General features: G+C 44.2%; 1 protein-coding gene across 2 annotated transcripts in view; it reads right to left on the minus strand.

Annotated features, from left to right (window-relative positions):
* Window positions 1-27,241, minus strand: part of MARCHF4 (membrane associated ring-CH-type finger 4) — a 118,734-nt gene that overhangs the window by 62,231 nt on the left and 29,262 nt on the right. The window lies entirely within an intron of this gene.

Genomic DNA, 27,241 nt, shown 5'->3' on the forward strand with positions numbered 1-27,241 from the left:
GTTCCTCTGTATAACAAAAAGATCCAGAGCATTTTGGACACTAACTTAAAACGTGAAAACCAAAGCATTACTGCTGGTACAGCATTGCTGAATATAAACTCCTGTCTAAATATAATTTAGACACGGGAAGAAATATTAAGCTGTTTCAAGGCAGAAAGGGCAATTTCTTTTTTTAAAAAACCCCCACTATGCTCATGTATAACATTAAATATATGCTACCATTCTGTGAGAATGATAATTAAAGCAAGGAACTCTATCACTGATGGGGAACCTGCAGCCTTCTAGATGTTTCTGGACTCCCATCATTCCTGACAATTGGTCATGCTGGCTTAGACTGATGGAAGTTGGAGTCCAGCCTCATCTAGAAGGCTAAAGGTTCCCCATCAGTGATAGAATTGCTTCGTTTAGTCCATAGTTTGGAAATGAAAGGCCTATTGGTATCCTTCAAATCCTGACCTCAAAAACTGCTTAGTTGCAGGCTTGAGTTTTGGCATTGTTAAGAAGATTTACACTATCTTCAGAGCATACACAAACATACCCCTGGTATGCAAGGCATTAAAGAAGTATTAAATAATTTGTCATTAAGACTGCCACTTCTTTTTTCACTGGTCCTGGTCCTGTATCTTTTATAGCCTAAGTATGCAAACCTATGCACATTGATGTGGGTCCACACCACATTGAAGTCAGTAACTTCTGAGCAGATATGCAAAGGACTGCATTGTATGACGCAGACATTTAGCAGGTGAAGGTCTTCCTGACAGGGAAATAAGTGGAGTCTAAATATCTGTATCTCAAAGGCATTGTGAAAGACATGGGAGCAGGTCCCATAAGAATAATAATACAGCAACCCTATTTGCAATGCATTTTGATTGTACAGCTTAGTTCATGTGGTCTTTCCTCCCTCCTTTGTAGTGCCGGTACCTTATTAAAAGGAAACCTCAATGAGGAAAGAAGGCCCATTGAGCAGGACTGAGATGAAAATGAAGCCCAACTAAAGCAAGCTAGGATGCAGCGACTACAACTAAAAATAAGTCATAGGGAGGCAGGGACAAGGTCCCTCCAATGGGGAGAGATCTGGTTCCACTGAACCTACATCTCCTGCAAGGTAGTTAATATGTGTGCAAAATCCATTATTCTGCATTCGCTCATCATTTGACAGGGTGAATTCCTAGGCAGGCATTTGAAAGGGAGGCACAGATGGTTTACAGTGCAAATTGAACCTTATTGTTAGATCACAATTATGGCAGCGGAGAAGCACAGACAACAGGCTGTTCCATTTGGACTCTGCCCAAGCCCATCTTGCACGTGAGAGCATTTCCTTCCCGCAGGCTGACTAGGTAGGAGTCTAGCACTGGCAGGAAGTGTGCTCGGTGCAAGAGGCAGTTTCAATGTGGCACACCCAAGGTATCTCACACGTACGCACTCAACAGGCGTGCGACAATAGACCAAAGCAGCGTGTTCCACAAAGCACCTCTCTTTGTCTTCACCAGCTCGGTTTAGATCATATGAAGTAATATCAAGGAAGAAGCTCTTCCTTGGCAAAGGAAGCAGCATTCCTTTGTGGGCAGGCCAATTAGCAGGCGTGGGCAACCCACGGTCTGTCTGTAGCGCATGAGAAATGGAGGTTTCACCCTTTCCTTCCCTCTCACAGTCTCCCCAGAAGGCAAACCCTCATTTGTTTTCCTCTCTTGCATGTTGCAGTCACAATAACTGGTGACTGTCATTCTTCTCTCTCTCTCTCTCTCTCTCTAAATCACAGTCATGTTTGCTGTCTCGTCTAGTTTGGCCCAGAGTCTGTGACACTGTCTATCTTAAAAATGAGAAGCTAGCTGAATTTCAATTTTGCTACTCTGTAATACTTAGACTCCAGACCTGAATGGGTTAGAGCATCATGCTGTGAATTCCTCTAACCTGTTAAGGGATAAGCACACCATCTGGAACTGAGAAGAAGCGAATCCTTTGTGACTCTAGATTTGACATTCCTTCTGTACACATTAGAAGCTGCTTTCCCCATCAGACTAGACACCTCTCCGTGAGGCCTTGTCCCTGAAAATATTAGGACATAGAGCTGAGAGATTCTTATTAATTATACGCAAACATACACATGAATACAAAGAACCCTAATCAAAACTGAAAGCAATTAGCCAGTTTTCTCTGAAGCCTTTCTTTGTACTGGAAATCTCCAGAGTACATCTGTGGTTTCTGGAAACCACAGGAGGTGAGAGTGCGCTTGTGCTTGAATCCTGCTTCCTGGTTCCCTATGGGCATCTGGTGGGCCACTGTGAGAACAGGATGCTGGGCTAGATGGGCCATTGGCCTGATCCAACAGGCTATTCTTATGTTCTCTAGTTGATCAATCCAGCTTCCTCCTAAGTCTTTAAGAGCTACTCTCTCTCAGTGGCGTAGCGTGGGGGGTGCAGGGGGGGCCGGCCGCACCGGGCGCAACATCTGGGGGTTAGGGTTAAGGGGCGCAAATCCATGGGTTAGGGGGCGCAAATCCACAGGTTAGGGGGTGCAAATTACTTGCCTTGCCCCGGGTGCTGACAACCCACGCTACGCCACTGCTCTCTCTTACTTGTCAGGTACACCCTACCCAGGTATGCGGGTGGTGCTGTGGGTTAAACCACAGAGCCTAGGATTTGCTGATCAGAAGGTCGGTGGTTTGAATCCCCGCGACGGGGTGAGCTCCCGTTGCTCGGTCCCTGCTCCTGCCAACCTAGCAGTTCGAAAGCACGTCAAAAGTGCCAGTAGATAAATAGGTACCACTTCGGCAGGAAGGTAAACGGCATTTCCATGTGCTGCTCTGGTTCACCAGAAGCAGTTTAGTCATGCTGACCACATGACCCGGAAGCGGTATGCTGGCTCCCTCAGCCAATAAAGCGAGATGAGCGTCGCAACCCCAGAGTCGGCCACGACGGGACCTAATGGTCAGGGGTCTCTTTACTTTTACCTTACACCCTACCCAATGCCTGTTCTTCGGCCTTGTTCCTTAACTTACATCCTCTCTTCATTTCCAATCACTTTGTCTTTTTTTCACCCTAGGAAGAGATCCAAATAATTAGCTCCTCCAAAATTAGCTCCAAGAAATTAGTCATAACTAGTTTGTATCACGAGGTCAATCTTTCACATTCTCATGTCATGGCTCCATTGATGAGGGTTCTGTCCCATCTTATCATTTCCATTCTAGCTGGGGCATATCTAAGACACAGTCAAAGGGCACAGAAGTTGCTAGATTTGCTTAGTTTTAGTGAAAGTTCTGGAGTCGGATAGACGTAGCCAGACCAATTGTCAACCAATAATCCTCAGGATATTCAAGTCAATCTCCCCACCCAGCAGATACCCAGCAAATAATTTGCTCCACAGAAAACTGCTAATGCTGTCTCTCATGCCTAATAAACTAACCACCCACCAAAAGGATGTCAGGAACAGTGAGAAATTCTGGGCACTTCCAGACTTTCACTATTTTCAAGTGGGATTCAATCCCATATAAGCAAATTCAGGTTGCACAATTACGTTGATTTGCCCAACAACCTCCACCTCCCCAAATCAGACTGTGATAATGAAAGTGGCAGGGAGATGCATTCAAAAATGTGTGATAACATGCATCCTCCTTGTGAACAAATCTTGAAAGCTCAGTAAACAGCCAGTCAGTGTTTTCTAACCTCCCCACAAACCTTTTGCAGTGGTGATTATGAATCTTATTGAGAGAACTCAGACGCATTAGTTTTTTAAAAAGCATTTTAAATGTGTTATGAACATGCTACACCAGATGGCGCTGTAGAGCGCAAAACTTTTCTATGCGATTTTTCATAGGGCTTTTTTTTTCTTTTGTTGTAACAATTTAATTTATACCTTATTTATAGCATTCCAGTCAGCAGTGACACAATGCCTGGATCTGCTGCTAGGGCAAAACAGGCACACTTGAATGAATTGATGCCATCAAGTTTTGCCAAGTTTGTCTATATAAAAAAAGACTTTGGGATCGATAGAAGCAATATGCTTTCCATATTTTTCTGGAGCAATATTTCCTTTTACATAAAAGTAAAACTGGACACAGTACCCCAGGTGCCTCAGTCGGACCACACCTGGACTACTGTGTCAGTTCTGGGCACCACAATTTAAGAAGGATATTGACAAGCTGGAATGTGTGCAGAGGAGGGACACCAAGATGATCAAGGGTCTGGAAACCAAACCTTATGAAGAACGGTTGAGGGAGTTGGGTCTGTTTAGCCTAGAAAAGAGGAGATGGAGAGGCAATATGATAGCTGTCTAAAGGGCTGTCACATGGAAGATGGAGCAAGCTTGTTTTCTCATGCTTCGGAAACTAGGAACCAAACCAATGGATTCAAGTTATAAGAAAGGATATTCAGACTAAACATCAGGAATAACTTCCTAGTGGTAAGAGCCTTGTAGAACTCAGCAGCGAGAGGGATGGGGAATAAAGTAGAATTAGCTGGCTCTACCTGCTATGTGTTCTGGCCTTGCCCACTGTTAGGGCTCCTTGCCTTCTGCCCTGCCAGCCCGAGTGGCCACCAGCCATCGCTAAACTTTGGAGCCAAGTTTCTTTTGTTTCCTGCTCAGCCTGGTTCTGTTATCCAAATAATAGTTTCACCACGAAAGGGGACTCTGGGATAAGGAAAGGCAAACAAGCCTAGCCCATTTCATTTTGCTCAATAATTGTTTTATTCCCAGGAAACCCTTCTCACTACAGTATAATTTAATGGAGACAAGACAAATGCACCTATTCACTCTCCGCTGCTTCTAAATTTACTCGGCTGGTACTACAATGGGGAGCTTAACCTCACCATAATTGAATTTAAATAGCATCCAGTTCTCTGAGGCAGACCAAGATATGCATAAAAAATAAGCTGGGCAGTTGGGGGAGGAGAGGAGCTCCTGCCATGTCCAGGTTTGTTTTCTGCCATGAAATGTTTGGTGCTGAATAATATATGAAATCCAGAGACAGGCCTGCAAGCTGCTCACTGAGGTTAGCTCTTCCCCGGCCAATCTTCTCATGATTTGTTCCCTTATTTACAGATAGTGGCTTACTGCATTCTCACCTAATACCACGCTCTGCAGTGATTTGTGCCGTACTTCTACGCTTGTTGTTTTTAACATGTGAAAATGGGTTTCCTCACAAAGCAGCAGCCACCAACCCTATCACGATGTCCTCTTATATATCAGTGGTAATTTGGACAAATGCTGTGTAGCGCCTTCTGTAATCAGCACGGATCTGCCAGTTTGCTCCGTTTCACAGAAATTGGATTTCTGTGCGTGAATATATCATGAAAGCGAGCCTGCACCTTCCCCTGATCCCCACCGTTTCTTGTCTGTGTGCAGAGAGCCAGAGACGGGTGGGTGCTGACGGCTTTCTTGCTGGCAAAGTTTAAAGGATTCCAGAACTGGAAAATAAGAGCTGCGGTGCATCAACAGCAGGAGCAGAGATTACATACTTCAGAAAAGCGAGTACAGCTGAGGTCTAGGAATGAACTTTGATACTGTAAGCCATAGCAAAGAAAGCCTGCTGCCACCCATGCTTTGACTGGGAAAAAGGAGAGAGTCTCCTTATTTTCTCTCTCTCCTGCAATACTGAAACTTGAATGTTGGACTATTCAGGACAAACAAAAGAAGGTAAAGCACTGGAGATGTTGAGAGAATTGGGACAGAAACTGCAACAGCGGCAGAAATTGCCAATATTCTCTTATTTGTTCCATGTCCGGAACACAAATCAATCCAGCAAATACATTCAGTATTCACTGTTGTTGCTGCTTTCGGTCTGCAAATGATATGTAATTGATTATATTTCTCCCCTGCCCTCCCCCAAAAATGCATTGTTTCCTTTTCCACTTAAATGAATGGCCTTAGTGTTGAAATGAATGGTGTGGAACAGCGTAATAATAATGTAATTGATCACATAATCATGACATTCTTCCGCAGTGGATAGTGAGATGAAGAGCATCGCTTCTGTCAGAAGGCGAACTGAGGCAGGACAGAAACAGCGCTGCATGCAAGGAACGTGGGTCAGAATGGAACGGATGCCTTCTTACATCCCTACACAGTGCATAGTTAACTTACAGAATTTGTTCCTGCAAGAGGTAGTGATGGCCAGCAACATGAGTGCCTTTAAAAGAGGACTGGGCAAATTCATGGAATATAAGGCTATCAGTATCTACTAGCCAGGATGGCTGTGTACTCAGGTCCTGACTCCCCATATATCTCTGGTTGGCCACTGTGAAAACAGAATGCTCCAGCAAGGCTCTTTTTCTGTAGTCTCTTTTAATTCTTTGTTTTATATTGCTGCTAGCCATCTTGTGGATTGCTATGGGATGGTGAGGTGGGACCCGAATCAATAAACTAGGCTGTCCCAGGACAGTTTACTCATCATGAGATTAACACAGTTGTGTGAATGTTGAAACAGGGATGGGGGGGGGGGGACACTCCCAGGAAGAATGTTTTCTTGGAAAAAGAGGTCATTTTGATGACCTGAATTTTACAGGTCCCAAGGTAGCCTTCGTAGCTGAACATCAACAGATGTTCATTATGTGCTGTTGCGTTTAAGAATTCAACTTAGTAGGCAACTAGAAGTTGACCAAGGGAGTGTATCGACACGGAGAAAGCATTTGATAATGTCTCCTGGCAATTTATGAAAAAGAATCTAAAAATAATGGGAATAGGAGAGGAATTTATGAAGCGTGTAGAAGCCATATATCACAACCAAACAGCCAAACTTATTATAAATAATAATGTTTCAGAGACCTTTGATATCTCAAAAGGGACGAGACAGGGGTGTCCTCTATCCCCCCTATTGTTTATAACCGTACTAGAGGTACTTAACAAGACCATGAGAGAAAATCCAGAAATTAAAGGGATTAAGGTTGGACATAAAGAATTTAAAATAAAAGTGTTTGTGGACGGTATAGTATTAACTTTGGAAGATCCAAAGAGAAGCTTAAAAGAGGCATTACAAAAAATAGAAGAATTTGGCAAAGTAGCGGGGTTTAAACTCAATAAAAATAAGACTAAAATGTTAGTGAAAAACATAAGCAAAGAAGAGACAGAAGAACTGCAACAAGAGACAGGAATCACAGCGGCTAAGAAAGTCACGTTTCTGGGAATATGGTTGACAGCAAAAAATATAAATCTATATAAAGATAACTATGAGACCACATGGAGAGAAATTAAGAAAGACATAGATATTTGGAATAGACTGAGACTCTCTTTTTTAGGGAGAATATCAGTGATTAAAATGAATGTTTTACCTAGAATGCTATTCCTATTCCAAACAGTACCAGTTATGAAAGGGTTGAAACAATGTAAAGAATGGCAGAAAATATTGGCAAGATTTGTCTGGCAGGGAAAGAGACCAGAATAAAAATGAAGATCTTAGTGGATAAAAAAAGAAAGAGGTGGCTTTTCCTTGCCAGACATAGGTCTCTATTATGAAGCAGCTTGCTTAATATGGATAAGAGATTGGATAAAACTAGAGAATATGGACCTTCTAGATTTAGAAGGATTTGACAACAGGTACGGGTAGCACTCGTACCTGTGGTATGGTAAAGTAAAAGTCCACAGGGTTTTCTTAAATCATATAATTAGAGGACCTATATATGATGTTTGGGAAAGAAATAAAAACTTGTTAGAAAAGAAAACCCCCTGGTGGATTTCACCAACTGATGTATTAATTACAAAAAAATAATAATATGGAAGGAAAGAGAGCTACCTATGAAGAGCTAGTTATGAAAACAGAGCAGGGGATTAAGTTAAAGACGTATGAAGAAATAAAGAATCTACTGACAGGGTGGTTACAACACCACCAAGTTAATGAGATTCTAAAAGAGGATTAAAAAAAAGGTTGGGATTTGAGGACAAGAAATCAAAATTTCAAATTGATATTATAGAAGGTAACAACAAACTTTTGTCCAAAATGTATGACTTATTACTGGAATGGTTTACTAAAGATGAGGAGGTAAAAGAAGCCATGGATTTTGGATATAATATAGAATTAGAAGCGTGGCATGAATTATGGAATGTAAACATGAAATTTACGGAGTGTACGGCTTTACAGGAAAATATGTGGAAAATGATATATAGGTGGCATCTCACACCGGTGAAATTGGCAAAGATGTATAGAATAAAAAATAGGAAGTGCTGGAAGTGTGGTGAGGCAGAAGGAGATTTATATCATATGTGGTGGGTTTGTGGGAAAGTGAAGGGTTTTTGGGAATCAATATATAATGAGCTTAAAAAAATCTTTAAGTACACTTTTCTAAAAAAACCTGAAGCCTTTTTATTGGGATTGACAGGGAAGGAAATTAAAAAGAAGGATAAAAATATTTTCCTGTATGCCACGACAGCAGCTAGAACTATGGTGCCCCAGAACTGGAAAACTGATACTATACCTACAATCATGGAATGGCAGATTAAAATGATGAATTATGCAGAACTGGCTAGATTGTTGGGAAAAATACGGGACCAAGATGAAAAGAAGTTTGTTGAAAATTGGAGTAAATATTTGGTGTATGTAAGAGAAAACTGTAAAACTTTAAAGACACTGGTAGGGTTGGAGTAACTCTAACAGCATAAGATAAAATAGTATTAAATAGAATAGGTAAAGGTAAAGGTACCCCTGCCCGTACGGGCCAGTCTTGACAGACTCTAGGGTTGTGCGCCCATCTCACTCAAGAGGCCGGGGGCCAGCGCTGTCCAAAGACACTTCCGGGTCACGTGGGCAGCGTGACATTGCTGCTCTGGCGAGCCAGAGCCGCACACGGAAACGCCGTTTACCTTCCCACTAGTAAGTGGTCCCTATTTATCTACTTGCCCCCGAGAGTGCTTTCGAACTGCTAGGTTGGCAGGCGCTAGGACCGAACAACGGGAGCGCACCCCGCCGCGGGGATTCGAACCGCCGATCTTTTGATCGGCAAGCCCTAGGCGCTGAGGCTTTTACCCACAGTGCCACCCGCGTCCCCATTAAATAGAATACGTGATGTTATAACTATATGATACTTACCGAAGAGACGGAGTGAAGTCCGAAGCTCGGCAGAGCTTAAGGTTTAGGTGGGTGGATAAATGTATAATGAGTATATGTGTAATATGTGTATGTGTAAGAATGAAAATTAATAAAAACTTATTGTTTTTTTTAAAAAAGGGAGTGTGCAAAGAAAGCCAGTGTGTTGAAATAGGTCTGGGGAAGCTTGGGTTCAAATCACACAGTGCCATGACGCTCACTGGGCCTAATCACACAGCCTAATCTACCTCACAGGATTGTTGCTAGGATAAAATGAGTGGGTGGGGAAGCCATGTTTCTTGGAGAAATGGGGGCGGTGGCGGTAAATGTCATCACTCTAGTAATGCAAGGTTTTCACATAGAAAATAGTTTCAATGACTGAAAATGAATTGGAAATATATCTTGATGTCTCAGGCTGCCCTCCTGAACCCACTGATTTGAAGGTAAGCCCTAGTGAACTCAGTGGGACTTAATTTCTAAGCAGGCATATAGGATTTTGCTGTAAATTATTTATGCGAGTTCTGTGAATTATAGGAATTTGTTTGTCCTTTGATGATTGTTCTTTCAGTCTCTAAGCCTCTGATGATAATGGATAAAAAAGATCAGGACTACACAGTGCATAGTTAAACCCCGGATTTTGTTCCCACAGGAGATAGTTATGCCCACCAAATTGGATGGCTTTCAAAGAGGATCTGGCAAATTAATGAGGACAAGTGGCTCTGGTATGCCTCTGAATGCCAGTTGCTGAGAATCATGGATGCGCAGAGTGCTGCTGCTCTCTTGTCCAACTTGCAGGCTTCCCACAAGCATCTGGTTGGACCACTGTAAGAACAGGAGGCGGGATTAGATGGGCCATTGGCCTGATCCAGGAGGCTCATCTTATGTTCTTATGGATGAAGTCACAAGAAAGGACAGGTGCGTTTAATTCAGTTCTGTGCAGCCTGCTGGTTTGCATATTTATGTGCAGCTACAAATCCAACCAAGTTCTCTAGGGATTACTACTCTCTGTTAAGTGTATATAGCATATCATAGACCCTTGTGGGATTCCCACTGCCCCAAAACCATGGACCCAAGCAGTGCTTTGTTTCTGGGGGGATGCATACCCCTAAACATTTTGTGAATCTTTGTACTTTTGTCCATTGACTGTATTTATTTTTCCAGATTTGAACTATAAAATGGTGGTTTTCTTGAGTTAAAATGAGAGTACCCCTAAACATTTTTTTTTGGGGGGGGGGGACTGGATCCAAGCAACAATTCCTTAGTACTGCTTTCTGGTAGCGATCCTGCAGCTAGGAGTAGAACCACTATAATACGGTACCTCCCACTCCCACCTCCTTAAATCATGCCATAAGAAATACTATGGTGTGAAAAGCCACTGAGAGGTCAAGGAGAACCAGCACCATTATACACCCCCTGTCTCTCCCCCGACAAAAGCCAGCAACCAGGGAAACCAAGGCTGTTTCAGAGTCAAAACAAGGCCTGAAACCAGACTTGATCTAGATAGGTGAACCACAACTCCAAACTTTCTTGTCTGATACAACGTAATGCTCGTTCCGCAGCATGTGCTCATACCCTTCATTAAACGTTGGATGCTAGCGGACAAAATTTCTCCTTTAGGTAATACTTGGAGTTATCATCTTTTCCTCTCTTTGGTTGTTGCCTGCACAATTAGATCAACCATAATTTGCAATTTCACAGGAGCAGAAATATTTTATGGCCACTTGGTTGCTCACCTTCACTTATCCTCTTTGAAAAGAAGCTATCTTTTGCAGGGATAACTTTTCTCATTACTCTTTAAGAGAGAACATAAATTGCATACATTATATAGGGAGGGTGGGGGCGGAAAGAGAGATTAGGAAAGTGAGACAGATACTGTCTCATGTAAGCGATCATGCTCAAAGAAAATTATATTTCAGAATCTCTCTTTAAGTCAGTGGAAAGGAAGAGATCAGACAAGAGTGAACTTTTCCTCTCCCAATTTACATTTTTCTTTTCTCTTGCATATAAGAAGCCCATCTATAGCGGATTTCTTCGGGCAGAATGGTGAAGTCAAGGTGGCGCTTGAGGCAAGAGCCTCTTGTCTAAGAGCAATGGTCAAATTATAGGATAGAGATGTGGGAGAAGCAAGACTATCACAGGGGACTTTGCGTAGAATAACAGGGTGTTTTATGAAGAAATGGAAAATAAATGTCATGGGATTTTCACCCCCCCCCAAACTTGGAATAAGATCATGTCAGAATGGCAACTTTTTACTGTCTTCCTTTCCTAGTTCTTAGAAGAATGCCTCCACTACGCATTTGAAAGGAACCCTGAGGATCATCTAGTCCAAACTCTGCAACACAGGAATATTTTGCCCAATGTGGGGCTTGAACCCACAAGTCTGAGATTGAGCCACTCATACTCTACCCAAATTTAACTTGGATCTGGTTGACAATGTATGGATGACTGTCACCTGACAACCCCATGCATGATGCCCGAGTTCCACAGAAGAGAGGCAGAAGATGTGTGTATGTGTGATACACATCAATTGTACATACTTGAATACCCACGCACACATGGGAAAAGAAAACAGGCTTTCAGAGTTTGTGCAGTATGTTCCCTGAAAGATTTCCTTTAGGAACTGGGAAAGGAGCAAATGTTGGTAGCAATCTGAAATGTGATTACTGGAGAGAATTTTCCACATATGAAACTTCTTGATGACAAAAAGAGAGCATCTCCAAGAGAGTGTATGCAAACACAACTCTTGCTCCCTAATGAAATATCATGCTAGTGAAAGATTATCATGAAAACGCAATAAGGAGTGTGACATGTCCCATAAATTCATGGGGATTGGTTTGTGGTACCTCTGCAAGAGAGTGGATGCCAAGCAGCTGAAGTTGAATATAAAATACATAAATTAGGTGACTGGAAAGGTAAAGGTTTTAAGGAGTGACAAGGAAGCCATCTTTTTAGTTGCTGAGGCAACTCTCCAAGAGAAAATAGGGAATTGTGGAGGCATCTGTGTAAATGCCATAGAATTCCCTCAGCAAGTGGCTGCTTGTGGGCAAAAGAGCCTTACAGGTGTCCAGTGACAATACCCAAGATTCATGTCGCTCCTAAATATCTCTCTGGGGTGTAAGAACTAGATGGGGCCAATGGCTTGATTAGTTTACCAAAAGGAAGTTAGAAAAAGACTCGCACAAAGAACAGTAATGCAGAGAGTACATTCAAAGACTGAGTCAGTTTTCATTGTATTGCTGCTGGAAGCAGAAAATCCAAAACAAACGTTAGAGATATACAGTGGTACCTCGGGTTAAGTACTTAATTCGTTCCGGAGGTCTGTTCTTAACCTGAAACTGTTCTTAACCTGAAGCACATTTTAGCTAATGGGGCCTCCTGCTGCCTCCGCGCCGCTGGTGCATGATTTCTGTTCTTATCCTGAAGCAAAGTTCTTAACCTGAAGCACTATTTCTGGGTTAGCGGAGTGTGTAACCTGAAGCGTATGTAACCCGAGGTACCACTGTAATAATAACTAAGTGTTTATTTATCACCATTTGATTGCACTCCAAATCTGCATCTTCCGGCAGATGCCCTGCTCTGCCTAATGATAGGGATAGTCCCGTATGAAAAGTGATCAAGTCTGGGCCTGTGAATTTCCAAATAATGGTTAGAATAACTGTGCAAACAGTTGACAAAGCTTATGCAGGGACCCAGTGTTTAATTGGTGTGTTAAAATAGGGATCACTGAAATCAACACAGCACAACGGTTAAGTGTTTGGTACAGTCATGTTCAACGTTTTCTTATCGTAATCCAGCTCTAGCAGTGTGAAGCATGGGAGTGTGTCGGGAGGCAGCGGTGCAGAGTGCTGGCCTCTGCTTGGCTATGCATGGGAAGCTGAAAAGGGCAGGGTGGAGATGGAAAGGTGGGCTGACAGGGATGGAGAAGCCTCAAGATACCCCTGGCAGGAGGCTAAAGCAGAACCTGCAGGCATGTGAAAAGGAGGTCCCAGGCAGAGGAAGCAGGAATCTGGGAGCTCAGACAGAAACAAGGAGAAGGGAAAAGAAATTACATTCTGGCAAATTACGTTCTGCATAAAATGTGGTGCCGTCTCAATGAGAACCATTACAAATTTGGCTGCAGTGCTGAAGTGAAGTTTCACTAGACTTGCAAAGTTGAGAGAAAGTTGTGACAGTACTACGCAATGATGAAGCAGACAGAAGAAAAAGAAGAAGAAGAAGGGAGGTGGGGAGAAAAGACCTCTTCCCACTTTTTGTCCTCCTTTCCCCCTTTGAAATCCAGTGTTCATATGCAGCTCGCGGCTGCCTCCGTGTCTTTCATCTGCGGAAAGTATCTCTAACAGAGTTACGAATGATGGACATCGCTGCAAAACTTCCTGCTGTGGCTGTCAGTTAGGAACAGTGGGAGGACATTGAACAGAAAATTGTCTTTGAAAGAGCAAGATTCATCAACACACAGCCTGCATCCCTGTGTCTCTCTGCATGCATACATACATACATGCATACACGCATATACAATGGTACCTTGGGTTAAGAACTTAATTTGTTCTGGAGGTCTGTCCTTAACCTGAAACTGTTCTTAACCTGAGGTACCACTTTAGCTAATGGGGCCTCCTGCTGCTGCCATGCTGCCGCCGCACAATTTCTGTTCTCATCCTGAAGCAAACTTCTTAACCCGAGGTACTATTTCTGGGTTAGTGGGGTCTGTAACCTGAAGCGTCTGTAACCCAAGGTACCATTGTATACATCCTCTCTCTCTCAGACACGTGAGATGGTATATTTCCTTATGGGGTTACCCCTAATGGAACTACCAGGTGAAAGCTGATGAATGGAAGACACAGGAAAGAGCTTCTCAGTTTTTGTATTGCACCAAGTTATCAACATTCACAAACACAAGCATGGTCGGGGGGCCGGGGGCTTTTCCCACCAAGACAGCTCTTAGTAAGTATATTTTCACAACACATCTTGTCCAAGGATGAAACATACACTCAGTGACAAGTGGCAATTTGTTCAGAGGATTTCCTCTAGTTATTTTTATAGAAGCAAGATAGAACTGAATCTTCATATTAGGCACTGTGGCAGATGGATGAGCAGATTTGACATTGGTGCTGAAGAAGCAAGAAGGTGTCGTGATCAAGCCTCCTCCATATTCCAAATGCATATAGCTGCCTTTTCTGAGTTGGTGCAGTGCTAGTGTTTTGGACTATATCTCCATCAGCCCCAGCTAACACAGCCCTGCTGGCTACAGCTGATGGGCGTTATGCAGGCCTATACAAATCTTAAAACACTTATATCATGTTTAAAAAAAAATCACAGAGCTGGAAGGAGCCTCAAAAGGCTGCCTTGTACAACCTTTTGCTGATGCATGAAGCCCACCACTACAGTAACAGAGGGAAGACAATAGCTAAGGTGAAAGGAAATTCAAATGTTTCTTTTGAAACAGTTTTTCATATTATTTGGAAGCATGTGGCAAGCTTAGTACCTCTATTATTATGTACTACCTGGCGATGCTTGGGAATTGTAAGAAATAAGAATAAGAAATCAGTGCAGTTTTGAAATCAGTGGCCAAGAGCGTGATTTTGAAAGGTTCACTCCACCATTTTCATTCAAATTGGTGTCCAATTGTGTCCAAACATAGACAGAAGCCCGTACCTTAATCTCATGCAAAATTTGGTTACCAACAACTTTACAAAATATATAGTAGATTATGTTTGCCACTAAACTCTCTCTCTCTCTCTCTCTCTCTCTCTCTCTCTCTCTCTCTCTCTCTCACACACACACACACACCCCTCTGTAAGTGAGGGATCAAGAACCTAAGTTCCTCACAATTATCCCAAGTCCCCCCCCCCAAAGTAACTAACTTCAATAAAACATAACTCACCCCCCCCCCGGACTTGGGCCAACGAACGTATTAGAACAAATTATAGCTACATAGGTAAAAGTAAAGGGACCCCTGACCATTAGGTCCAGTCGTAGCCGACTCTGGGGTTGTGGTGCTCATCTCGCTTTATTGGCCAAGGGAGCCAGCGTACAGCTTCCAGGTTATGTGGCCAGAATGACTAAGCCTCTTCTGGTGAACCAGAGCAGCGCACGGAAACGCAGTTTACCTTCCCGCCGGAGCGGCACCTATTTATCTACTTGCACTGCATGCTTTCGAACTGCTAGGTTGGCAGGAGCTGGGACCGAGCAACGGGAACTCACTCCGTCGCAGGGATTCGAACCACCAACCTTCTGATCGGTACGGTAAGTCCTAGGCTCTGTGGTTTAACCCACAGCGCCACCCACATCCCTACATAGCTATATAAACACTGATTAAAAACTACTGGTGCAAATTATAACATTTGACATTTTCCTGGACTTGGTACCTGTTCCAATATTAAGATGGGATCGAAATATTTTATTTCTGTCCCCTCCCCCATTTACTTCTTTGTGAAGTGGAATCTGAAGCTGCAGCCCTAAAGCTCTGACCTGCTACCTTCACCCCCCCCCCAAGCCAGACCATTGGTTCATCAGCTCAACACTGACTACACTGACTGGAAATATCTCTGCAGAGTTTCAGATGGGAGCTCTTCCCAACCCTACCTGGACATCCCAAGGAAGCAGCAGGAATAGCCAAGGTCCTCTTTCTACCTCTTAAAGAAGCACAGAAATACAGGAGGTCCCTTTGCTGGCGCTTCCCCTGACACTACATACAACAACGACACACTTGCAATCCAAATTATATGTCTCAGTTGTGCATTGTTGTGCTTCAACTACTGTAAAGTCAACTTGCAGGCTTTTCTCCGGTGCATCATCATCCTTACAGATATACACAATATCCCTTAGTCCACAGCAAGAAGGCTGCATGAATTACAGAGAGGTGCTGACTCAGGTCAAACTCAGACTTTCTCCATCCCCCCTGAACCAATAACTGGCACTGTGAGAGCTTAGGCTTCAGAATTCTGATGGTGTGATTATTGTGGCTGGATTGTGGCCAATAGCTCCACTGCGCCAGTCTACTGGAAATGTGATCTTTCCCAAGGAAACGTATGCTCTCCATCTCGTGAACTGCTTTGAGGGGGATTGGCAACTTATGCTTCCGAATCTTCAACACCATCATACCTTTGTGCAGAAAGCGGTTTTCATTGGATACAAGCGCACAGGGTTTAGGAGACAACAAAACCATGGCTAATTGTTGGCACAGGGGCCTGTGTTTCTGCAGAGATCCATGGGATGGAAGGAAAGTTTCTTATAATCCACATCAGCAGCTAAGGTGTGTCTGGCCCTGCCTCTTTAGCGTTTTAGGTGGCTAGCTAACACACATCTTTCTTTTGGCAGGAACAGAGACCTGATTGGAGCTGCTATTTGTAACTGGGTTTTAGTGATTTGTTATGTGTTTTTGCACTAATTTATGGATTTTTTTATTATTTATGTTATTTTATGGGTTTTTGTACACTGCTCTATGGCTTGTGCAAATGGCAGTATATACATTGTCGTCTTCTTCTTCTTCTTCTTCTTCCCCATCCTGGGGTTGTCACAGCTACTCTGGGTGGCTTACAGTACATATAAAAACACAGTAATATGTTAAACATTACAAACTTCCCAATACAGGGCTGCCTGTATGGACTGAAATGCAGCTTTAAATTTTGACATTGCAGGCCCCCTCTGGATCTGTGCCTACATAGTGTTCTCTGACTTCAGTCTGTACTTCTTTTCTGTTGCTGCATATTTTTCTAATATAACTTGGCATTTGTTGAATTTTTTCTCTGGAATCATCACAGGCAGAACTTGGACTATAAAGATAATCAGGGGGTGGGGGTGGAGAGATAATAAAGGGCAGGCAACTCCATGAGTGCAGGTCTTTTTAAAAAGGTCTTTAGTAAAGGTAAAGGGACCTCTAACCATTAGGTCCAGTCACGGACGACTCTGGGGTTGCGGCGCTCATCTCACTTTATTGGCCAAGGGAGCTGGCGTGCAGCTTCCGGAGGTCATGTGGCCAGCATGACTAAGCCACTTCTGGCGAACCAAAGCAGTGCACGGAAACGCCTTCCTGCTGGAGTGGTACCTATTTATCTACTTGCACTTTGACATGATTTCGAACTGCTAGGTTGGCATGAGCAGGGACCGAGCAATGGGGACTCACCCCGTCACAGGGATTTGAACCGCCAACCTTCTGATCAGCAAGTCCTAGGCTCTGTGGTTTAACCCACAGCACCACCCACGTCCCAAGGTCTTTAGTAAGGGGGTGTCTAAATTTCCACTTTCCAATGCACACTTTCTAGCCCAGAATATCCTACAGTAAAAGGTAAAGGTACCCCTGCCCGTACGGGCCAGTCTTGACAGACTCTAGGGTTGTGCGCCCATCTCACTCAAGAGGCCAGGGGCCAGCGCTGTCCGAAGACACTTCCGGGTCACGTGGCCAGCGTGACATCGCTGCTCTGGCGAGCCAGAGCTGCACACGGAAACGCCGTTTACCTTCCCACTGGTAAGCGGTCCCTATTTATCTACTTGCACCCGGGAGTGCTTTCGAACTGCTAGGTTGGCAGGCGCTGGGACCGAACAGCGGGAGCGCACCCCGCCGCGGGGATTCGAACCGCCGACCTTTCGATCGGCAAGCCCTAGGCGCTGAGGCTTTAACCCACAGCTCCACCCGTGTCCCCATATCCTACAGTATTTCCCTGTAATTCAGGATTGGCACTAAAGTCGATATAATACTGAGAGCTTTGACGTAGGTGAGAGCCACACACCATTTAATATGTCAGTGTACCCCTATATCAGGGTTGAAGAAACTCCAGCGGCAGCCCGTGGGCCAAGGGGCCCTGGCCGCCTGCCAGGTTTAGCCCATGAGGCTGATCCTGATAAAAATCTGCCCCAGGAGCCCAAAAGATTTCCTACACCTGCCATATATGCGGAGGGGAGATTCCTTGGACGACACCATGGGTTTTAAATGCATGGTGTGGATGTGACTGCAGTTTTAAAACAGCAGCAGCTCACCTCCTTAGCTGCTGATGCAAAAAGAACAAACCACCCATGGTACCCTCACTGTTATTTTGGCTTGTGGCCTTCAGCTCTGTTGCTTGCTCTTTGATCATATATTGCATAGTAAAATTAAAATGGAACAAAGCAATGCAAATGGTGCCCGGTTTCTTAGTGACATGACAGGGAAATGGAATATAGAAAACCCAAGTGGATAACTGGCCACAGAAATGTTGTTTTTGGCTGTCTCTCTCTGGTGAAAATAATGTGAGCAGCCATGCTCCGAAAACCTGCTTCCACTTCATTTGTAGCATCTGACAGCTGTAGAAGTCAAAGCTTGCTGTCAAGAACCTGCAACCGGACATCTGTGTGCACTCTGCAAGGGATGGAGAAATGTACACACTTGTCTCCAGAAAAGTCTGCATCAATGCTTCATTATTATTTTGTAGATAACAGCTAAGCTGATTCTGTGCCACTCTCAGTCGAGTTGGAACACACTTTCTCCTGTATTGCTCTTTAGGATGATAAGGAGCAGCCCAGGGGGCAGCAGATTTTATTGATCGCTTTATTGTCTCGAATGGGAAGTTGCACACAAACGGGTTCCTATTGCTTAGGGGACTGATCCATGGGCCGTTCAAGCTTTATCACTTGACCGAAGGGGATTCAGCACCTGGGGGTCACCTCATGCTCAAGTCAAAGCAGTTTTGACGCAGCAAGCAGGAATAACTGTTTCAAAAAGTGTGTGCATGTGGATTCTGCAGCACAGGATGCAGCAGGAGTAATTTTCATGCACTGATACTGCAGAGCCAGATTATATTGTTTAAGTGGAGATACAAGAGATTGGACCCAAGACCTTCTACATGCAAATCAGGCACTGTACCACTGAGCTATGATACAGCACTACAACAGATGGGGTTATTAACTGGCTATGGCTTTGCAAACAACCTTCCATTATTCTCTGTGCTGGGTCTTTCATGCCTTTGCAATTGCCACAGATTCCTCCATGCTCTGCAGAGTGAGACAAATTTTTATTACATTTTGCCTTCGCGACTTTGGACCTCATTGCAAACTGCTGTGGAAAGCCAGGTGTGTGCACTTTCTGTGAACTCCACAGCCCTGGTACTCAGCGTTGCATTACATTTGCCTTTGTCACATTCAATAAGTTCCCTTTACACTCTTGGGCTGCCCTGGAAGTCTACAGTGGCTAATTTAACACCTCCAAAATCACTGTGATGGGCATCTTCACCTCATCTCCCCCCCTTCAGTAAAATCCACTCAGTCTAGCATGACTGGCATTGGAAAGCTGCAGCTTCATAACTGGCTGGGCATTTGCTTTTTAATTAAAAAGGGCGAGGGTCTTGTATTTAATGCTACAAATTAATCTAGCACTTCCATTTTATGAAAAGCTTTAAAAACCCACACCAATCATGTACAGCAGACATTCGCTTGCTCCACTGACTTTGATTGAATAGATTATTATATGATTAATATAGGAGAAACACAGGTTGTGAACTAGAAGTCTGCTGAATAGTTTATCAACTCATAACCCACACAGGAGCAGGGCTGAGAGCTACGCAGAGACACAAGCAAAGGCTGCAATCCTGAATGCACTTCCTGGGGTGTAAGGCACATCCAACACAGTGGGACTACTTCTGAGTCAGGCACAGCATTGCACGATGGGTCTGATAGGTCCTGTAGAAGTTGACAGCTCAGGTTTGGCTAACTTTGCCTGCCAGAAAATTTTATGATCCCCTTCAGACTGGTTCATGCAGTTGTGAATTCCAGATTCCGGCGAGATCTCTCAAGAGCCCCAGGAGATCTTGTGAGAGTCCCGCAAGATTCTATGAGATTTCATGGGGCTCTTGCCAGAATCTGCTGCTGCTTGTCCTGGTTTCTCTGGTGAAGGTACCCAAGGCAGTGCCCTTGTCTCCTGAGGTGGCTACATCATACCCTCCAACATTTCTCCGATGGAAATAGGAATGTTCTAAATAATAATAATAATAATAATAATAATAATAATAATAATAATTTATAGGGTTGCCATATGTCCAGATTTTCCCGGATATATGTGGAATGCTGCTGTCAGCAGCTGTGTCCGGGTGGAAATGCCGTTGTTCCATAAAAATACCTTGGAATTGGTTGTTGTTTTTAAGCGGTTTTACCCCAAAGAGCTCAACATCTTTGCCCAAAACAGCTCAACATATATAAAAACACACCAAAATATTAAACATAAAAAGACTTCCCTACACAGGGCTGCCTTCAGATGTCTTCTAAAGGGTGTATAGTGACTTATCTCCTTGGATCGGGGGTCACATTTCTTCGATGAAAATAGGGACATCCTAAGGAAAAGCAGGAAGGGACGCGGGTGGCGCTGTGGGTAAAAGCCTCAGCGCCTAGGGCTTGCCGATCGAAAGGTCGGCGGTTTGAATCCCTGCGGCGGGGTGCGCCCCCTGTTGTTCGGTCCCAGCGCCTGCCAACCTAGCAGTTTGAAAGCACTCTTGGGTGCAAGTAGATAAATAGGGACCGCTTACTAGCGGGAAGGTAAACGGTGTTTCCGTGTGCTGCTCTGGCTCGCCAGAGCAGCGATGTCACGCTGGCCACGTGACCCGGAAGTGTCTTCGGACAGCGCTGGCCCTTGGCCTCTTTGAGTGAGATGGGCGCACAACCCTAGAGTCTGTCAAGACTGGCCCGTACGGGCAGGGGTACCTTTACCTTTAAGGAAAAGCAGGACATTTTGGGATCAAATCAGAAACATGGAAGGCTTCTGTAAATCCAGGAGTGTGCCTGGAAAATAGGGACACTTGGAGGGTCTGCTACATCAGTCAAAATCACGGATGGGCCGTCCCCGCAAGGAGTCCCAGATTTCAAGCATATGCTAGTCTTGATCTTGACATTGACCCAAGAAAAAGCCTTGCCTCATGAATTGGTAATGAAGAGGTAAGTGCTCTGTTGATCAGGCACAAAACAGGAATCACATTGCTGCCCCCTCCTGCTCCGCCACCCCCCCCCCCTTGAGCCTTCTCTCGAGGCCTGATTGCTTGCTCTACCTCTTTCTGATCCTTGCCAAGTGGACTTTCATCATACTGGCAATTAGGGGGATAATAATTTAAAGAGATGAACCGAACACACAAATCTGCTAATCCTTTCACAGGGCCTGTTTCCCTTAATCTCTCTCAGAACCTTTAACACTGAGGAAAAAACACACCACAAAACCCAGAGCCATGCTCCCAATGCTCCACCAATTGCTCATTAAAAGGAAAACCTTAACCTCGCTCTCTCTGCCTCACAGGCTTTCCAGAGGCGAGCAAAGCACCAAAAAGCCAGCATTCATCCTGATTGCTTAAGAGTCGAAGGAGAGCTGAATATGACAATGGCTGGGTCTTTTCTAAAGTCGTGCAGTGCACAGCGTAACCATTGTGTAACAGGTGATGGAAGCGGGGGGAGTTTTATATATATATATATTTATATATATGAAAAGAAAAGCATGCATAAATTAAAAAAGGGCAGAGTGAAGAATAGGATTGTCAGCATTTTTTTAATGGGCTATGCTCCACAGATTGCTAGCTCCTACTTGATTTCCTTAAGTCTCTGAAACTCTGTTCTTATGTGGGTGGCCTCATCAAATGATATGGCTTTCAGCTCAGCACCATACCACTCTACCTCTGAAACCCTACGCTAGGGGTGGGGAACCTGTGGTCTTCAAGATGTTGCTGGTCTCCAACTCTCATCAGCCTCACCCAGCACGTCCAAGGATCAGAGAGCTGTAGTCCCCCAACATATACTGTATTTTTTGCTCCATAAGACTCACTTTTTTCCTCCTAAAAAGTTAGGGGAAACGTGTGTGCATCTTATGGAGCGAATGTAGGCTGTGCAGCTATCACAGAAGCCAGAACAGCAAGAGGGATTGCTGCTTTCATTGTGCAGCGATCCCTCTTGCTGTTCTGGCTTCTGAGATTCAGAATATTTTTTTTCTTGTTGTCCTCCTCCAAAAACTAGGTGCGTCTTGTGGCCTGGTGCATCTTATAGAGCAAAAAATACTGTTGCATGCAGTGCTGTTTCCGTTCCACTGCAGTTCAGGTTCTGCAAAGCAACAATATTATTTGCTGTTTCCTGTGGCCAAATTTAATAGCGTTATTCATTATTATAATTGTTACATGGCTTCAACCTAGAATTCCCTTGCCCTACTCTGGATTTTTCAGACTATCATTCCTATCCTTCCTCACCACTGGCCGTCCCAGCTGGAACTGATGGAAGCTGGAGTCCAGCAACATCTCGAGGTTGGGGGAAGCTGTCATACTGTAGCTAAGCATAACAGCATGCAGCTGCAGCAACTGCTTGTTGATTTCCTGTTTACCCCTGCCTCCACTTCCTTCTCCTTCCACCGTTGTTCCCCATTGTCCAGTTCTAGATTGTAAACTCCTCAGGGCAGGGACATGGCCTCTGATACTCTGTAAAATGCAGTGCATGCTGATGATGATGCATTATAAAGAAACAAACAGCAATTTAGCAGCAGTTTGATGGGCAAATATTAAGTGAATATTTTCTCGCCCTTATATAAATGCCTCCTTCAGGCTGCAGATCAGAGGCAAAGGCATGATTGAGAAGGTGGCAATGCTAGTGTAGAAAAGAACAACTTGGGTAATCTACTCCCTGGAGGGGCGGGGGTGGGAGAAAAGACAGCCCTTGCCAAGAACAAAGATTGTTTTCCATACTGCTTGACTCCTGCTGTTCAGAAACAATTCTCACATTATTCAACTCAAGCTCAGGAAGACCAGGAAACACCTACAGTAACTGTCCTTACGCTGGGGAATGTCTGTAAAGCAGGCTGCACTAGCTGGATGCTGAGAATCCAAGCAGCTCCCCCACCCCCCAAAGAACACCACCAAATTTCTAGTGCTTGTAGTTGTGCTGGAGAATCACAAAAAAATGACGTAGGCAGTTTTGACTAAAGAAAACAACCTAGAAATATTAGGTAGGTTAGACTGAGTGACTGTGACTCACCAAGTGAGTTTCATAGCTGAAGTGGGGATCTGAACCCTGCTCTGCCAGGTCCTAGTCCAACACTCTAACCACTACACCACACTGACTGACTACCTCTCAGAGTTGCTGTAGGATTAAATGAGGACGGTAAGAGAAGCCATGTATGCCACCTTGAGCTCCTTGGACAAAAAGGTGGGCTGTAAATGCAATCAATTAAATAAATCAATAAAAAAAATAAAATAGGAAGGCACCTTCTGGAATTTACAATTCCAGCAGGAGAACCTCTTTATTTAATCAAAGCAGCTCAATGGGCTAAAGACGATAATCAGTGTCAAGTCATTATTGTTAATTAATTTGATATGCACGGTAATAGCTTTGATCACAGCAGATAAGGGCTGTGATGGCACTACTGGGCTCCTCCAAGCGCTTTGCGACTGTCACAGGTGAGGTAGGCAAGATGTGTCTTCACGCTTTTCTGTTTCTTCAGCTCCACCAAGACCAACAATTGGGGACAACCATTCAGAGGGAGCTGGCTTTAAAAAGAAAATAAGAGAGAGAAAAGTCCCTACAGTATGAAGCGTAATTTCCTATCCCCTGTAAAGCTGGCAGGCATTGGCAGCGGCAGAGCAGATGCCACAGTTCAAGGGTTGGGGGGGGGGGAGCTGCTGCCCACTCTCCTCTACCTCTCCGTCAAGTGGGACCTGGCAGTGGAGCTGCTGCAGCCGGACACAAGCCAAAGAGGGTGGGTGTCAGGCAGCATAGATGCCGACTCTACTCTGCCAGGTCAAACGGAGCCGCTGCAGCCAGGCGTGCTTCACCGTGGCCAAGGACGGCTGCTCTCCACCACCGGGTCAGAAGTGACATGGTGGCAGAGCTGCTGCTGCAGGGCGTAAGATGTACCATAGTTGAGGAGGGTTGGTGGCAGTGCTGCCACCCTCTTGCCTGCTCTGCACCAGGCACAAGTGCCACTACCAAGGTGCAGCTCCTTCTGGTGTGGTGCCAGGCTCTGATGAAGCAGCCTGCTGTGGGGGCACCTGTTTGTGCCCGGGGCCACGGCCTCCCATGGCATCCCTCACGCTACACCTCTGGGCATCGGTACATAGAATCATAGAATTGTAGAGTTGGACGGGACCTGGAGGGACATCTAGGCCAACCCCCTGTGATGCAGGGGGATATTTTGTCCAACATGGGGCTCAAACCCACAACCCTGAGATGAAGAGTCTCAAGCTCTATGGACAGAGCACCTATCAATTAACATTGGGCTGAAGCCTTTGTAGGAAAGCTTACCAATAATTATATAAGGGGTGGAGGCTGAGGTGAAAGGAGCTGGTGAATAAGTCTTCGTTTTCCATGGAGAAGATGAAATCGACTCGTTTTCGGAGGTGTCGGGGACTTGACATCATGACTGATGTGGAGAGGTGAGGGAAGGTTCCTGTTCCTTTCCATCCTTTAACCACTTCAAGAGCTTTACTGACAGTAAAAGCATCAGCAGCATCAGCAGCGTTGCCAGGTCTTACAGCACCATCAGGTGTGGATGGGCCACAACTCCCATCATCCCTTTTATGTTTTTCTACTCTTGTAAACTGATGATATAGATATAGATATATACAGTGGTACCTCAGGTTAAGTACTTAATTCGTTCCAGAGGTCCATTCTTAACCTGAAACTGTTCTTAACCTGAAGCACCACTTTAGCTAATGGGGCCTCCTGCTGCTGCCATGCTGCCGCTGCACAATTTCTGTTCTCATCCTGAAGCAAACTTCTTAACCCGAGGTACTATTTCTGGGTTAGTGGAGTCTGTAACCTGAAGTGTCTGTAACCTGAGGTACCATTGTATACATCCTCTCTCTCTCAGACACGTGAGATGGTATATTTCCTTATGGGGTTACCCCTAATGGAACTACCAGGTGAAAGCTGATGAATGGCAGACACAGGAAAGAGCCTTTCAGTTTTTGTATTGCACCAAGTTATGGCGCTGCCGGGGCATGATTTCTGTTCTCATCCTGAAGCAAAGTTCTTAACCTGAAGCACTATTTCTGGGTTAGCAGAGTCTGTAACCTGAAGCGTATGTAACCTGTAGATACAGTGTTACAGAAACATTTTAATAAATGAAGTAATAAATAAAAACTCTGAGTATTGGTTGTTGCTGGCTGGGGATGATGGGAACTAGGAGTCCAACAGCATCTGTCGGGAACCAGGTTCACCACTGCTGCCCAAGGACAGGGATGCTCTATGATGATGCAGTGTTGATCCCAGGAAATCGCTGGAGGAAAAGATGGCTGCCAACTCTTCTCATAAATTACTGGTTCTCACACATTTTTTTCTCTGGGCCACACTTTCAGAATAAAAATTTGCTTGTGCCACACCAAAGTTTTTATTGGAAACGAAATACAATGGGAAACAAAAAGAAACAACTCCTAGAACTGCTGGATTTATAACAGAGAACACAACTACTTTATAATATGTTCATGGGACATCCAAGAAGTATAAAACAATGCACCTACATAAGAACATGAATCATTTCCAAAATATAATTATGAACGAGCCTCTAACATATGTACCTTAAGTATGTATACAAACTGAATGAGAGGTGTGAGCTTGCTTTTGCTGGGTAAAAGCATTTATATTAGGTCTAATTTGATACAAACTCTCATTTCCTCATCAACACACAGAAGTGTTTCTCTTTTCTGATCTTTCATATTTGTCAGAGATTAAAATCCCTGTTCATAACAATATGGAGATCTGCGGAAGAATAGCCAATGCTCTTGAAGAGAGGCATGAATACTGTTTCTAGTTGCATATCCATACTACACTGAAATGTTTAAATGTTTCTTTGCCTGTCCTTGAATCTTCCTGCCACACTTGCCATCCTCTCTTGCCACATTATTTGAGAACTATGGTAAGCTTTCCAGTCTCCCCCAAAACTGATAGATTCACTCTCCCCTGCCCTACTGCTGAGCACCAGTCCCATACAAAACATTATCAAGACGGTATAAAAAAAATACAGATCAATACAAAACAAACTCAAGTCCATGTACAACAGAAAAATCAAAGATAGGCCACATAAAATGCAAAAGAAATAAAAACAGATCAAATAATAACCTTTGAAAACTACATTATACTGTTAAATCAGTAACACAAAATCCTAACCAATTGCTTTGTAAAACAATGGCAGCTGACTAGATAACAACTCAAATATTCATGGAACTGAATCAGTGCTGCATTCATTACCTCACAGCCAGGGTAGAAGGTAGAGTCCTGATGATAAGACTCTCACTCCAAATGGCAGTGAGCAACTTTATCTCATCTACATTCCAGCTTCTCAGGTTGATGGTCTCCAACTCCCATCAGTCCCAGCCAGCTGTCAGGGATGTGGGACAACACATTGGCTACCCCTGCCTTATCTTAATGATAAACCTTCAGAGAGAAGACAGTCTTTGCAATGAACTCAAGCTCCAGACTGACCCGAAATCAGTAGGCTCTGTTGCAGCCCGACAAAAACAACTGACAAAAACAAACTCCTGCTTCTCAGATTTCTACCCTGGGACCTGCTCTTGGTTCAAGCCCCAGGTCCCACTCAGGGATCAAAATTTTTAACATTTCAGGAGCTGTATCAGATGGAGAGATGGGGAATTCATTGCACACGAGACCTGTAGCATGCACTTTCCCCCTTAGTATTAACTCCACCCCCCATTTTATTCTACGCATCTTATAGTATATACTGATCAATAAAAGTGATTCACTCAAATCCAACTTGGAGCACATCAATCATATCGGGGGATGTCATACAATGCATATCACAGCACAGCAATTTATAAACCTTAAAATCCATACACTTTACATTTCTCTTTGCTTCATGATATAATCCATAAATGTAGATAATATTTCATTGTAATCCTTTATCTTGTGTCATCTCTTAACATACTATCAATTCAGTTGCTGCCAGCTCAGCAGCCTGCACAACCCAAACATAAATTTCTGGACTATTAATAGCCCTCCAGGCCAGCAGTACCATTGTCTTTGCAGTGCTGAAGCCCATGCAACATAGGCTCACTGGCCTTTGTTCTCATCAGAGAACCCACTCAGAAGAAGCCTCCTAAGATGACTTCTTAAATGTCCATGGTGACTTCCTTGGAGAGCTGGAAGTTGCAGGCTGCTGTTCAATTGGCCTGGCATGAGATCACTGTACAGATGCAGGCCACTCCTTCTGCTGCTGCCTCAATCTATGCCATTTTATAGGACCAGAATGTCTCTAGATCAGAGATGGGGAATCTGTGCCCCTCCTGATGCAGTCAGACTCCA

Source organism: Podarcis tiliguerta (assembly GCF_965153285.1).
Source record: "Podarcis tiliguerta genome assembly, chromosome: 1".
NCBI classification, from domain to species: Eukaryota; Metazoa; Chordata; class Lepidosauria; order Squamata; family Lacertidae; genus Podarcis; species Podarcis tiliguerta.